This window comes from Entelurus aequoreus, linkage group LG10 (genome assembly GCF_033978785.1).
Source record: "Entelurus aequoreus isolate RoL-2023_Sb linkage group LG10, RoL_Eaeq_v1.1, whole genome shotgun sequence".
In the NCBI taxonomy this organism is placed as follows: domain Eukaryota; kingdom Metazoa; phylum Chordata; class Actinopteri; order Syngnathiformes; family Syngnathidae; genus Entelurus; species Entelurus aequoreus.
In genome coordinates this window covers 57,200,098-57,216,057 of record NC_084740.1, presented here as the reverse complement: position 1 = coordinate 57,216,057, position 15,960 = coordinate 57,200,098, and the positions used below count along the sequence as shown (strand labels likewise).

General features: G+C 37.4%; 1 long non-coding RNA gene across 1 annotated transcript in view; it reads right to left on the bottom strand.

The window, feature by feature from the left end:
- LOC133658834 (uncharacterized) overlaps nt 1-11,934 on the bottom strand; it is a 74,086-nt gene extending 62,152 nt beyond the window's left edge. The window contains exon 1 of the long non-coding RNA XR_009827539.1: nt 11,909-11,934. This is a non-coding gene — a long non-coding RNA (uncharacterized LOC133658834). The remainder of the gene's footprint in view (nt 1-11,908) is intronic.
- Nucleotides 11,935-15,960: the final 4,026 nt, after the last annotated feature.

The following is a 15,960-nucleotide window of genomic DNA, read 5'->3' as shown; positions in this document are numbered from 1 at the left end:
CACACACGCTAGGTGTGGTGAAATGTGTCCTCTGCATTTGACTAATCCACTTGTTCACCCCCTGGGGGGGTGAGGGGAGCAGTGAGCAGCCCGGGAATCATTTTTGATGATTTAACCCCCAATTCCAACCCTTGATGCTGAGTGCCAAGCAGGGAGGTAATTGGTCCCATTTGTATAGTCTTTGGTATGACTCGGTAGCACTCCATGGCTGCGGATGATTTTACTGAAGAGGTATGAGAATTGAGTTGTAAAATGTTGCTCTCCTTAAAAAACTTGGTGTCCATTGGGCGGTAGATTAATATCTATATCTATCTATAGCCCAAATAAATGACCATAAACAAAATACATAGACATGTTGAGCCTGTAAATGACCATACATATACATCAATACGTCGAGCCTGTAAATGACCATACACAAAATACATACACACATGTCGAGCCTGTAAATGACCATACACAAAATACATACACACATGTCGAGCCTGTAAATGACCATACACAATATACATATACACATGTTGAGCCTGTAAATGACCATACACAAAATACATATACTTCGACACGTCGAGCCTGTAAATAACCATACACAAAATACATATACACATGTTGAGCCTGTAAATGACCATACACAAAATACATATACTTCGACACATGTCGAGCCTGTAAATGACCATACACAAAATACATACACATGTCAAGCCTGTAAATGACCATACACAAAATACATACATACACACGTCGAGCCTGTAAATGACCATACATACACAAAATACATGCATATCGACCCATGTCGAGCCTGTAAATGACCATACACAAAATACATACATACATACATACATACATACATACATATCTACACATGTCGAGGCTGCAACAGACCATACACAAAATACACACATGTTGAGCCTGTAAATGACCATACCCAATACATGCATATCGACACACGACGAGCCTTTAAATGACCATACACAAATTACATGCATATCGACACATTTCGAACCTATAAATGACCATACACAAAATACATACAACACGTCGAGCCTGTAAATGACCATACACAAAATACATACAGATGTCGAGCCTGCAAATGACCATACACAAAATACATACAGATGTCGAGCCTGCAAATGACCATACACAAATTACATGCATATCGACACATTTCGAGCCGATAAATGACCATACACAAAATACAACACGTCGAGCCTGTAAATGACCATACACAAAATACATACATACATATCTACACATGTCGAGGCTGCAACAGACCATACACAAAATACACACATGTTGAGCCTGTAAATGACCATAACCAATACATGCATATCGACACACGTCGAGCCTGTAAATGATCATACACTAAATACATGCATATCGACACATGTCGAGCCTGTAAATGACCCTATACAAAATACATGCTTAGACACATTTCGAGCCTATAAATGACCATACACAAAATACATAGAACACGTCGAGCCTGTAAATGACCATACACAAAATACATGCATATCGACACATGTCGAGCCTGTAAATGACCCTATACAAAATACATACATACACAAAATACATCGACACATTTCCAGCCTGTAAATGACCATACACAAAATACATACATACATACACATGTCGAGGCTGCAACAGACCATACACAATACACACATGTTGAGCCTGTAAATGACCATACACAATACATGCATATCAACACATGTCGAGCCTGTAAATGACCATACACAAAATACATAATGTCGAGCCTGTAAATTACCATACACAAAATACACACATATACACACCAGTGGAGGCTCCTCCATAGAGGTGGAGGAGGCCTGGCCTCCCCAATAATTTGAGAGAAGAGAGAGATTTAAAAAAAACAATAAATATATTTATTTTATTTATTTATTTTAACAAAAAACATATTTTTTATTTTTTATATTCATATTATTTTAGTTTTGTTCATAAATCTAAATGTTCCCATGGCTAAAACCCAATATTGCAATTGTAAAGCAACAGGCCAGATTTCCCTATCAGTTTGTATTAAGGGAGGCCAGGCCTCCCCTAGGAAATTAGCTTCTCATAGAAGTCAATGTAATGCATGCTTTTTCATGCCAATATGTGATTGGCCAGATCACTGAAAATGGGTGGGCAACGGAGGCCTGGCCTCACCATGCATTGTGTCCAGGGCTGAAAGATTGACATTTTGTTCGTCCAATCACATGCTACTGGTTCATTTGGAATCAATCCTTTCCTTTCCTAATCAACACAGAAGCCATTTTGAGAATTCGCCAGCCACTTCAGTCAAACAAACACTCGCCATAGTGGCTACGAGTGTCCTATCAACTTGTGCTTTTCAGGAAATTTAGAGAACACCCCTGGCTATCATCCGTGAAGTTTATAGCTCATATAGCCAAATACTTTTGCTTAAAACGACCTCGGAAATGAAGCCAGCACCAACCTGTGGAGTGGAGTCCAGGAGAGAGCATGCCGCCCCTCAGCTAAACCAGATGTGAGTTGAACTAATTAGATGTCTCTACCAGTGTTACACCACTAGTTCTCAGTAGTAATAACACTCCATTTTGTCTGTGTTTCTCAGCAGATAAAGCCAACTGGAACCATATTTTTACATATTTTATATTAAATATATTGAATAAAACTACATATGATAAAGAAAGTGTTATCTTATCTTTTTTATATGCTAAACTTGATTAAATTGGTGATTACATGTTGAAGCTGTAGAAGAATGAAAAATGTAAGCTAAACAAAATTGTTTTTAACTACATAATTAAAATTCCTGCCTTTTACACATGTTCACTTGGCGTTTATATAACATCCAAATGTCATTTCTCAGCTTAATTATCAGGCAGGCTCATAGACTTACAGCAATGTAATTTCTTCAGGAAGGCACAAGGCTAAGCTCTGCACAATGAATTGCATCAGCAAGAACTTTCTGACTGTAGCTTACACTCCAAATAGTATGCCTTTGGCCAGCACAAAGACAGATAAGAGAACAGGGAACATTCCATCGCGAGTGAAGTGAGCAAGCGGAAAAAAATGGCCTCCTCAATTCTGGAAGTCACCAGCCTCCACTGATACACACACACACACACACACACACACACACACACACACACACACACACACACACACACACACACGTCAAGCCTGTAAATGACCATAAACAAAATAAATAAATACATATCTACACATGTCGAGGCTGCAACAGACCATACACAAAATACACACGTCGAGCCTGTAAATGACCATACATACATACATATCTACACACGTCGAGGCTGCAACAGACCAAACACAAAATACACACATGTTGAGCCAGTAAATTATCATACACAATACATGCATAGACACACGTCGAGCCTGTAAATGACCATAAACAAAATAAATACATACATATCTACACATGTCGAGGCTGCAACAGACCATACACAAAATACACACGTCGAGCCTGTAAATGACCATACATACATATCTACACATGTCGAGGCTGCAACAGACCAAACACAAAATACACACATGTTGAGCCAGTAAATGATCATACACAATACATGCATATCGACACACGTCGAGCCTGTAAATGACCATAAACATAATACATACATACACGTCGAGCCTGTAAATGACCATACACAAAATAAATACATACATACATACACGTCGAGCCTGTAAATGACCATAAACAAAATAAATACATACATACACGTCGAGCCTGTAAATGACCATACATAAATACATATCTACACATGCCGAGGCTGCAACAGACCATACACAAAATACACACATGTTGAGCCAGTAAATGATCATACACAATACATGCATATCGACACACATCGAGCCTGTAAATGACCATAAACAAAATAAATACATACATATCTACACATGTCGAGGCTGCAACAGACCATACACAAAATACACACATGTTGAGCCAGTAAATGATCATACACAATACATGCATATCGACACACATCGAGCCTGTAAATGACCATAAACAAAATAAATACATACATATCTACACATGTCGAGGCTGCAACAGACCATACACAAAATACACACGTCGAGCCTGTAAATGACCATACATACATATATACACATGTCGAGGCTGCAACAGACCAAACACAAAATACACACATGTTGAGCCAGTAAATGATCATACACAATACATGCATATCGACACACGTCGAGCCTGTAAATGACCATGCACAAAATACATGCATATCAACACATGTCGAGCCTGTAAATGACCATGCACAAAATACATGCATATCAACACATGTCGAGCCTGTAAATGACCATGCACAAAATACATGCATATCAACACATGTCGAGCCTGTAAATGACCATGCACAAAATACATGCATATCAACACATGTCGAGCCTGTAAATGACCATACACAAAATACATACATACATACTAGGGCTGCAACAACTATTCAATTAAATCGATTATAAAAATAGTTGCCGATTAATTTAGTCGTTGATTCGTTGGACCTATGCTATGCGCAGAAGCTTTTTTTTTTCTTTTTTAAATAAACCTTTATTTATAAACTGCAACATTTACAAACAGCTGAGAAACAATAATCAAAATAAGTATGGTGCCAGTATGCTGGGTTTTTTTTTCAATAAAATACTGGAAAGGATAGAAATGTAGTTTGTCTCTTTTATCCGATTATTAATTGATTAATCGAAGTAATAGACAGATTAATCGATTATCAAATCAATAGTTACTTGCAGCCCTAATACATACATAGACACATGTTGAGCCTGTAAATGACCATACACAAAATACATACAGTACATCAACACATGTCGAGCCTGTAAATGACCATACACAAAATACATAGACACATGTCGAGCCTGTAAATGACCATACACAAAATACAACAACATCAACACGTCGAGCCTGTAAATGACCATACACAAAATACATACATAGACACATGTCGTGCCTGTAAATGACCATACACAAAATACATACATAGACACATGTCGAGTATGTAAATGACCATACACAAAATACATACATAGACACATGTCGAGTATGTAAATGACCATACACAAAATACATAAACATCAACACGTCGAGCCTGTAAATGACCATACACAAAATACATACATAGACACATGTCGTGCCTGTAAATGACCATACACAAAATACATACATAGACACATGTCGTGCCTGTAAATGACCATACACAAAATACATACATAGACACATGTCGAGTATGTAAATGACCATACACAAAATACATACATAGACACATGTCGAGTATGTAAATGACCATACACAAAATACATAAACATCAACACGTCGAGCCTGTAAATGACCATACACAAAATACATACATAGACACATGTCGTGCCTGTAAATGACCATACACAAAATAAATACATAGACACATGTCGTGCCTGTAAATGACCATACACAAAATAAATACATACGTACACGTCAAGCCTGTAAATGACCATACATACATATCTACACATGTCGAGGCTGCAACAGACCAAACACAAAATACACACGTTGAGCCAGTAAATGATCATACACAAAATAAATACATACATACACGTCGAGCCTGTAAATGACCATACATACATTACATTATCTACACATGTCGAGGCTGCAACAGACCAAACACAAAATACACACATGTTGAGCCAGTAAATGATCATACACAATACATGCATATCGACACACGTCGACCCTGTAAATGACCATGCACAAAATACATGCATATCAACACATGTCGAGCCTGTAAATGACCATACACAAAATACATGCATATCAACACATGTCGAGCCTGTAAATGACCATGCACAAAATACATGCATATCAACACATGTCGAGCCTGTAAATGACCATACACAAAATACATGCATATCGACACATGTCGAGCCTGTAAATGACCATGCACAAAATACATGCATATCAACACATGTCGAGCCTGTAAATGACCATACACAAAATACATGCATATCAACACATGTCGAGCCTGTAAATGACCATACACAAAATACATGCATATCAACACATGTCGAGCCTGTAAATGACCATACACAAAATACATGCATATCAACACATGTCGAGCCTGTAAATGACCATACACAAAATACATGCATATCAACACATGTCGAGCCTGTAAATGACGATACACAAAATACATACATACATACATACATAGACAGATGTCGAGCCTGTAAATGACCATACACAAAATACATATAGACACATGTCAAGCCTGTAAATGACCATACACAAAATACATATAGACACATGTCAAGCCTGTAAATGACCATACACAAAATACATATAGACACATGTCAAGCCTGTAAATGACCATACACATAATACATACATACATACTATGGCTGCAACAACTAATCGATTAAATCAATTATAAAAATAGTTGCCGATTAATTTAGTCGTTGATTCGTTGGATCTATGCTATGCGCAGAAGCTTTTTTTTTTCTTTTTTAAATAAACCTTTATTTATAAACTGCAACATTTACAAACAGCTGAGAAACAATAATCAAAATAAGTATGGTGCCAGTATGCTGTTTTTTTTTCAATAAAATACTGGAAAGGATAGAAATGTAGTTTGTCTCTTTTATCCGATTAATTGATTAATCGAAGTAATAGACAGATTAATCGATTATCAAATTAATCGTTACTTGCAGCCCTAATACATACATAGACACCTGTCGAGCCTGTAAATGACCATACACAAAATAGACACATGTCGAGTATGTAAATGACCATACACAAAATACATGCATATCGACACGTCGAGCCTGTAAATGACCATACACAAAATACACGCATATCGACACAGACACATGTCGAGCCTGTAAATGACCATACACAAAATACATACATAGACACATGTCGAGTATGTAAATGACCATACACAAAATATATACATAGACACATGTCGAGTATGTAAATGACCATACACAAAATCAACACGTCGAGCCTGTAAATGACCATACACAAAATACATACATAGACACATGTCGTGCCTGTAAATGACCATACACAAAATACATACATAGACACATGTCGAGCCTGTAAATGACCATACACAAAATACATACATAGACACATGTCGAGTATGTAAATGACCATACACAAAATACATACATAGACACATGTCGAGCCTGTAAATGACCATACACAAAATACATAAACATCAACACGTCGAGCCTGTAAATGACCATACACAAAATACATACATAGACACATGTCATGCCTGTAAATGACCATACACAAAATAAATACATACGTACACGTCAAGCCTGTAAATGACCATACATACATATCTACACATGTCGAGGCTGCAACAGACCAAACACAAAATACACACGTTGAGCCAGTAAATGATCATACACAAAATAAATACATACATACACGTCGAGCCTGTAAATGACCATACATACATTACATTATCTACACATGTCGAGGCTGCAACAGACCAAACACAAAATACACACATGTTGAGCCAGTAAATGATCATACACAATACATGCATATCGACACACGTCGACCCTGTAAATGACCATGCACAAAATACATGCATATCAACACATGTCGAGCCTGTAAATGACCATGCACAAAATACATACACATGTCGAGCCTGTAAATGACCATACACAAAATACATGCATATCAACACATGTCGAGCCTGTAAATGACCATATACAAAATACATACATACATACATACATAGACAGATGTCGAGCTTGTAAATGACCATACACAAAATACATATAGACACATGTCAAGCCTGTAAATGACCATACACATAATACATACATACATACATACTAGGGCTGCAACAACTAATCGATTAAATCAATTATAAAAATAGTTGCCGATTAATTTAGTCGTTGATTCGTTGGATCTATGCTATGCGCAGAAGCTTTTTTTTTTCTTTTTTAAATAAACCTTTATTTATAAACTGTAACATTTACAAACAGCTGAGAAACAATAATCAAAATAAGTATGGTGCCAGTATGCTGTTTTTTTTTCAATAAAATACTGGAAAGGATAGAAATGTAGTTTGTCTCTTTTATCCGATTATTAATTGATTAATCAAAGTAATAGACAGATTAATCGATTATCAAATTAATCTTTAGTTGCAGCCCTAATACATACATAGACACCTGTCGAGCCTGTAAATGACCATACACAAAATACATACATAGACACATGTCGAGTATGTAAATGACCATACACAAAATACATACATAGACACATGTCGAGTATGTAAATGACCATACACAAAATACATACATAGACACATGTCGAGCCTGTAAATGACCATACACAAAATACATACAGTACATAAACACATGTCGAGCCTGTAAATGACCATACACAAAATACATACATAGACACGTCGAGCCTGTAAATGACCATACACAAAATACATACAGTACATAAACACATGTCGAGCCTGTAAATGACCATACACAAATTACATACATAGACACATGTTGAGCCTGTAAATGACCATACACAAAATACATTCATAGACACATGTTGAGCCTGTAAATGACCATACACAAAATACATACATAGACACATGTTGAGCCTGTAAATGACCATACACAAAATACATACATAGACACATGTCGAGTATGTAAATGACCATACACAAAATACATACATAGACACATGTCGAGCCTGTAAATGACCATGCACAAAATACATACAGTACATAAACACATGTCGAGCCTGTAAATGACCATACACAAAATACATACATAGACACGTCGAGCCTGTAAATGACCATACACAAAATACATACATAGACACGTCGAGCCTGTAAATGACCATACACAAAATACATACAGTACATAAACACATGTCGAGCCTGTAAATGACCATACACAAAATACATACATAGACACGTCGAGCCTGTAAATGACCATACACAAAATACATACAGTACATAAACACATGTCGAGCCTGTAAATGACCATACACAAATTACATACATAGACACATGTTGAGCCTGTAAATGACCATACACAAAATACATTCATAGACACATGTTGAGCCTGTAAATGACCATACACAAAATACATACATAGACACATGTTGAGCCTGTAAATGACCATACACAAAATACATACATAGACACATGTCGAGCCTGTAAATGACCATACACAAAATACATACATAAACAACACGTCGAGCCTGTAAATGACTATACACAAAATACATACATACTAGGGCTGCAACAACTAATCGATTATAAAAATAGTTGCCGATTAATTTAGTCATCGATTCGTTGGATCTATGCTATGCGCATGCGCAGAAGCTTTTTTAAATAAACCTTTATTTATAAACGGCAACATTTACAAACAGCTGAGAAACAATAATCAAAATAAGTATGGTGCCAGTATGCAGTTTTTTTTTCAATAAAATACTGGAAAGGATAGAAATGTAGTTTGTCTCTTTTATCCGATCATTAATCGATTATCAAATGAATCGTTAGTTGCAGCCCTAATACATCCATAGACACACGTCGAGCCTGTAAATGACCATAAACAAAATACATCCATACATAAACATCGGCGTCGCAAATGACCATAAACAAAATACATCCATACATAAACATCGGCGTTGCAAATGACCATAAACAAAATACATCCATACATAAACATTGGCGTCGTAAATGACCATAAACAAAATACATCCATACATAAACATTGGCGTCGCAAATGACCATAAACAAAATACATCCATACATAAACATTGGCGTCCTAAATGACCATAAACAAAATACATCCATACATAAACATCGGCGTCCTAAATGACCATAAACAAAATACATCCATACATAAACATCGGCGTCGCAAATGACCATAAACAAAATACATCCATACCTAAACATCGGCGTCGCAAATGACCATAAACAAAATACATCCATACATAAACATTGGCGTCGTAAATGACCATAAACAAAATACATCCATACATAAACATCGGCGTCGCAAATGACCATAAACAAAATACATCCATACCTAAACATCGGCGTCGCAAATGACCATAAACAAAATACATCCATACATAAACATTGGCGTCGTAAATGACCATAAACAAAATACATCCATACATAAACATCGGCGTCGTAAATGACCATAAACAAAATACATCCATACATAAACATTGGCGTCGTAAATGACCATAAACAAAATACATCCATACATAAACATTGGTGTCGCAAATGACCATAAACAAAATACATCTATACATAAACATTGGCGTCGTAAATGACCATAAACAAAATACATCTATACATAAACATTGGCGTCGTAAATGACCATAAACAAAATACATCCATACATAAACATTGGCGTCGTAAATGACCATAAACAAAATACATCCATACATAAACATCGGCGTCGTAAATGACCATAAACAAAATACATCCATACATAAACATCGGCGTCGCAAATGACCATAAACAAAATACATCCATACATAAACATTGGCGTCGCAAATGACCATAAACAAAATACATCCATACATAAACATTGGCGTCGTAAATGACCATAAACAAAATACATCCATACATAAACATTGGCGTCGTAAATGACCATAAACAAAATACATCCATACATAAACATCGGCGTCGCAAATGACCATAAACAAAATACATCCATACATAAACATCGGCGTCGTAAATGACCATAAACAAAATACATCCATACATAAACCCTGTCGTCGTAGCCGACCAACATTGGCGTCGTTGGTTTTACCCTTTAAAATCGTTTTTAATCATATTTATTTTTATATTAGTTTTATATTTACTTTTTGTTTTTATTCAGTCATTGGTGGAGCTAAGGATAATATTTGAATATTGTTTTTAATATTGTTGTGCAGCACTTTGGAAACATTTTTGTTTGTGCTATATAAATAAAGTGGATAGGATTGAACTCTATAAAGCACCCGTGCACGCACGCACACACACACACACACACACACACAGCAGCAACTATCACACCCCGCCTTGGGTGAAGGTAATGTAACCTTTGTAAACCGGACTTTCAAACCAAGGATGGCAAAACACGCAGTTGTAAACACTTTAACAACATTTAAACCCCAAAGTGTCAAAGGTGAACAACAACAACAACAACAAGAAACCCAGCACCAACATCTCTGCAGATGTTTGGTGATGCATGGAGACCTGAAGGTGACCAACAACAACAACAACAACCATCTCTGCAGATGTTTGGTGATGCATGGAGACCTGAAGGTGACCACCACCACCAACAACAACAACAACAACCATCTCTGCAGATGTTTGGTGATGCATGGAGACCTGAAGGTGACCAACAAAAACAACAACAACAACCATCTCTGCAGATGTTTGGTGATGCATGGAGACCTGAAGGTGACCACCACCACCAACAACAACAACAACCATCTCTGCAGATGTTTGGTGATGCATGGAGACCTGACAACTTTTTGTAAATACACCTTAAATAAAGCATCACAAGTGTAAAAGTATTCACATAGTACTTTTGAGCTTGGAGATCAGAATTTTGAAATGTCCTAACACCCAGCTTTTGACAACCATAGTTGGGCCTAATCAGTGAGGGCAGGTGTGTTCACCTGTATCAAACACTCAGCCCCACCTTGACTCTCTTAGCCAGCAGTTGAGAGCCTTGGTGAGTGACAGCTTGTCATCTCTTTGTTTGTCACTGGCTAAATGTGTGTAATTGTTTCTTCATGTTGTGTTCCTAACATGTGCATGTGCAGTGCGTGTCAAAGTGTCACAGCAACACAAACACAATAGCAGCCAGCAAAAGCACACAATTTAAAGCACACGCTAGAAAGCATCAACACACTCAATAGAAAGCAAGTGAAAAAGAGCAAAGTATTACTCACTGTGAACAAAACCCGTCCGATCCACATCAGTCAAAAAAGAATAATGACGAAGCGCTGAAGGAGGAACTCGGGTGGAACTAAATAGAACTAATTAAACGAGCAGCAGCTGTGCTGACAGTAGGGATGTGCGTATCGATACTCACACGCTACTCATTTGGCATCACTTTTCTGAAAAAAGTATCGATATAAACCAAAAAACGGCGTGTGGGGGGTGCAAGCATCACTTTCAGATGTTTTTGATGACTTACTTAACTTCCTATGTGCTGGGACACCCGTGTACCTGGCAGAGTATAGAGCTGGCCCAGTCACGTGACAGGAGACAGCGAATGAGCGTCGTCAACGTGCAACACACACACAGCCAGCCGACAGCGATGCAGCCAGGCATATCCAGTGTTGTCCATTTGTTGACTTAAAACAGGCATTGTTTTTTGTTTTTTTTTAGTAATGTTTACTGAATATTTTTGTGTGGAGTTTGCATGTTCTCCCCGTGACTGCGTGGGTTCCCTCCGGGTACTCCGGCTTCCTCCCACCTCCAAAGACATGCACCTGGGGATAGGTTGATTGGCAACACTAAATTGGCCCTAGTGTGTGAATGTGAGTGTGAATGTTGTCTGTCTATCTGTGTTGGCCCATGTGAAGAGATGGCGACTTGTCCAGGGTGTACCCTGCCTTCCGCCCGAATGCAGCTGAGATAGGCTCCAGCACCCCCCGCGACCTCGAAGGGAATAAGCGGTAGAAAATGGATGGGTGTTTAAATGATTATCCTAAATTCAAATAATTTCCACACAGGGGAATTCACTGTTAGTTGAAAATTGCTTGAGTATTTAAAACAAGATAAGAAAGAGATACAATTTGGAGATTCTTCATCTTTGCATTACAGTTTTATTTTTTTCCAAGAAAATCTTGAATATATGATTGAATGTGATTTTGGTTTTAATCTGTGACATGATTTCTTACATTTCGAAAACATTAGCCTATTTCATATTTCATTAATTGCTAATTATATCACAAACTTTAAAAAATAACTGCAGCTTCTTGCAATTCGGATTTGACTGTTAATTGGAAAGCCCTAATATTTAATTATTATTATATATAATATATAGTTATTATTATATATAATATTTAATTTATTTTTCATATTTATGTTATTTATTTTAATTTTACTTTTATTACATATTGACCATAATAAATGTGGTATAAATGGTCTGTATTTGTCTTGTGATTTGTCTTAAATAATAACAATAGTAATAATATTTTTGACTGACAAAAAATTGCCAATAAGAAATTATTGGTATCGGTATCGGTATCGATGAAAATGCAAGAAAAAGTATCGGTATCGTATCGAATCCTAAAAGTGTGGTATCGCCCATCCCTAGCTGACAGGACACGGAGCAGAGAGTAAAGGTGCCGCAAAAGAAGGAGAGCAAACAGGAAACAGTAACAAAACAAAAGCACCAGGACAGGAAGTGATTTCAAACACAGCAAAAGCAAACATAACCAAAGTGTCAGTAGCACTTCTGACACATCTATATATATATATATATATTAAACCAGGGGTCTCAGACACATCTATATATATATATATTAGACCAGGGGTCTCAGACACATCTATATATATATATATTAGACCAGGGGTCTCAGACACATCTATATATATATATTAGACCAGGGGTCTCAGACACATCTATATATATATATATATATTAGACCAGGGGTCTCAGACACATCTATATATATATATATATATTATACCAGGGGTCTCAGACACATCTATATATATATATTAGACCGGGGGTCTCAGACACATCTATATATATATATATATATTAGACCAGGGGTCTCAGACACATCTATATATATATATATATATATTAGACCAGGGGTCTCAGACACATCTATATATATATATATATAATAGACCAGGGGTCTCAGACACATCTATATATATATATATTAGACCAGGGGTCTCAGACACATCTATATATATATATATTAGACCAGGGGTCTCAGACACATCTATATATATATATATTAGACCAGGGGTCTCAGACACATCTATATATATATATATTAGACCAGGGGTCTCAGACACATCTATATATATATATATATTAGACCAGGGGTCTCAGACACATCTATATATATATATATATTAGACCAGGGGTCTCAGACACATCTATATATATATATATATTAGACCAGGGGTCTCAGACACATCTATATATATATATTAGACCAGGGGTCTCAGACACATCTATATATATATATATATATATATATTAGACCAGGGGTCTCAGACACATCTATATATATATATATTAGACCAGGGGTCTCAGACACATCTATATATATATATATATATATATTAGACCAGGGGTCTCAGACACATCTATATATATATATATATTAGACCAGGGGTCTCAGACACATCTATATATATATATATATATATATTAGACCAGGGGTCTCAGACACATCTATATATATATATATATATATATATATATATATATATATATATATATATATATATATATATATAATAGACCAGGGGTCTCAGACACATCTATATATATATATATTAGACCAGGGGTCTCAGACACATCTATATATATATATATTAGACCAGGGGTCTCAGACACATCTATATATATATATATTAGACCAGGGGTCTCAGACACATCTATATATATATATTAGACCAGGGGTCTCAGACACATCTATATATATATATTAGACCAGGGGTCTCAGACACATCTATATATATATATATTAGACCAGGGGTCTCAGACACATCTATATATATATATATATATTAGACCAGGGGTCTCAGACACATCTATATATATATATTAGACCAGGGGTCTCAGACACATCTATATATATATATATTAGACCAGGGGTCTCAGACACATCTATATATATATATATTAGACCAGGGGTCTCAGACACATCTATATATATATATATATATTAGACCAGGGGTCTCAGACACATCTATATATATATATATTAGACCAGGGGTATTTAGAACATTTCAATGCTTGCATCACGCAAGTGACGTCAATGTTCGGCCCGGACATTGACGTCACTTGCGTGATGCAAGCATTGAAATGTTCTAAATAAAGTATTGTAATGCCCCGCAGTGGAGAAGGAGTCACACGGACGAGGATGCGATGCTCAATCGCTTTATTAACAAGCGGTAACTCGTTGTAGTTCCAAAAGATAACGCACACACATACAAGAGTTGCTGTTAGCCACAACTCACGCTCACACACACTCAAGTTCTCCGCCAACTCTCCCGCGCATGCGCGCTTCCCAAACCCTTAAAGACACAGTCCACTAATGCAAATATGACAGATATTACACTGCCTCCCCCTTTATGAAGCCCCTCGCCCCGAGGGGTCAACAAGAAAATCCCTGAACCTCGGCGGTCTACGCCTCTGTCTTTGTGGCCGGTCCTGTTCTGACTCAGGTCCATCAACACGTGGCACTAGCGGCTGAACAGGGACAACAATGGTGGAATATGGGGAACCTTGATCCACTAACTGTCCATTGCCATCTGGTGAGGCAGGCGCCCTCTCAAACTGAGGAACTTCTCTGCCCCTGTAGGGTGCCAAACGGTCTCTATGCAGGACAACTTTTCGTCCCTTAGGGGGCACTGCAACTCTATAGACTACTTCCCCCACCCTCTCAAGCACCCTACACGGACCGTCCCAATGACTGTCCAACTTGGGGCAACGTCCTTTTTTCCTTTTTGGTGTGTACACCCAGACCAGCTCGTCAGGCGTAAAGTCCCGGCCCTTGCTCCGCATGTCATGGTTCCTCTTTTGCCTCAAACCAGCCTTCCCCAACTGGTCTCGTGCAAAGGAATGTGCCGCTTCCATCCGATCCTGCAACTTCCGAGCGTACTCCAGTCCCGGCCGATCCTCGGTACTGCCTGGTGGTCTCCCAAACGCCAACTCAGCAGGTGTCCGGATCTCCCGACCCAACATCAGTAGGGCAGGGGTGCAGCTTGTGGAACTTTGAACCGCGGAACGGTATGCCATCAG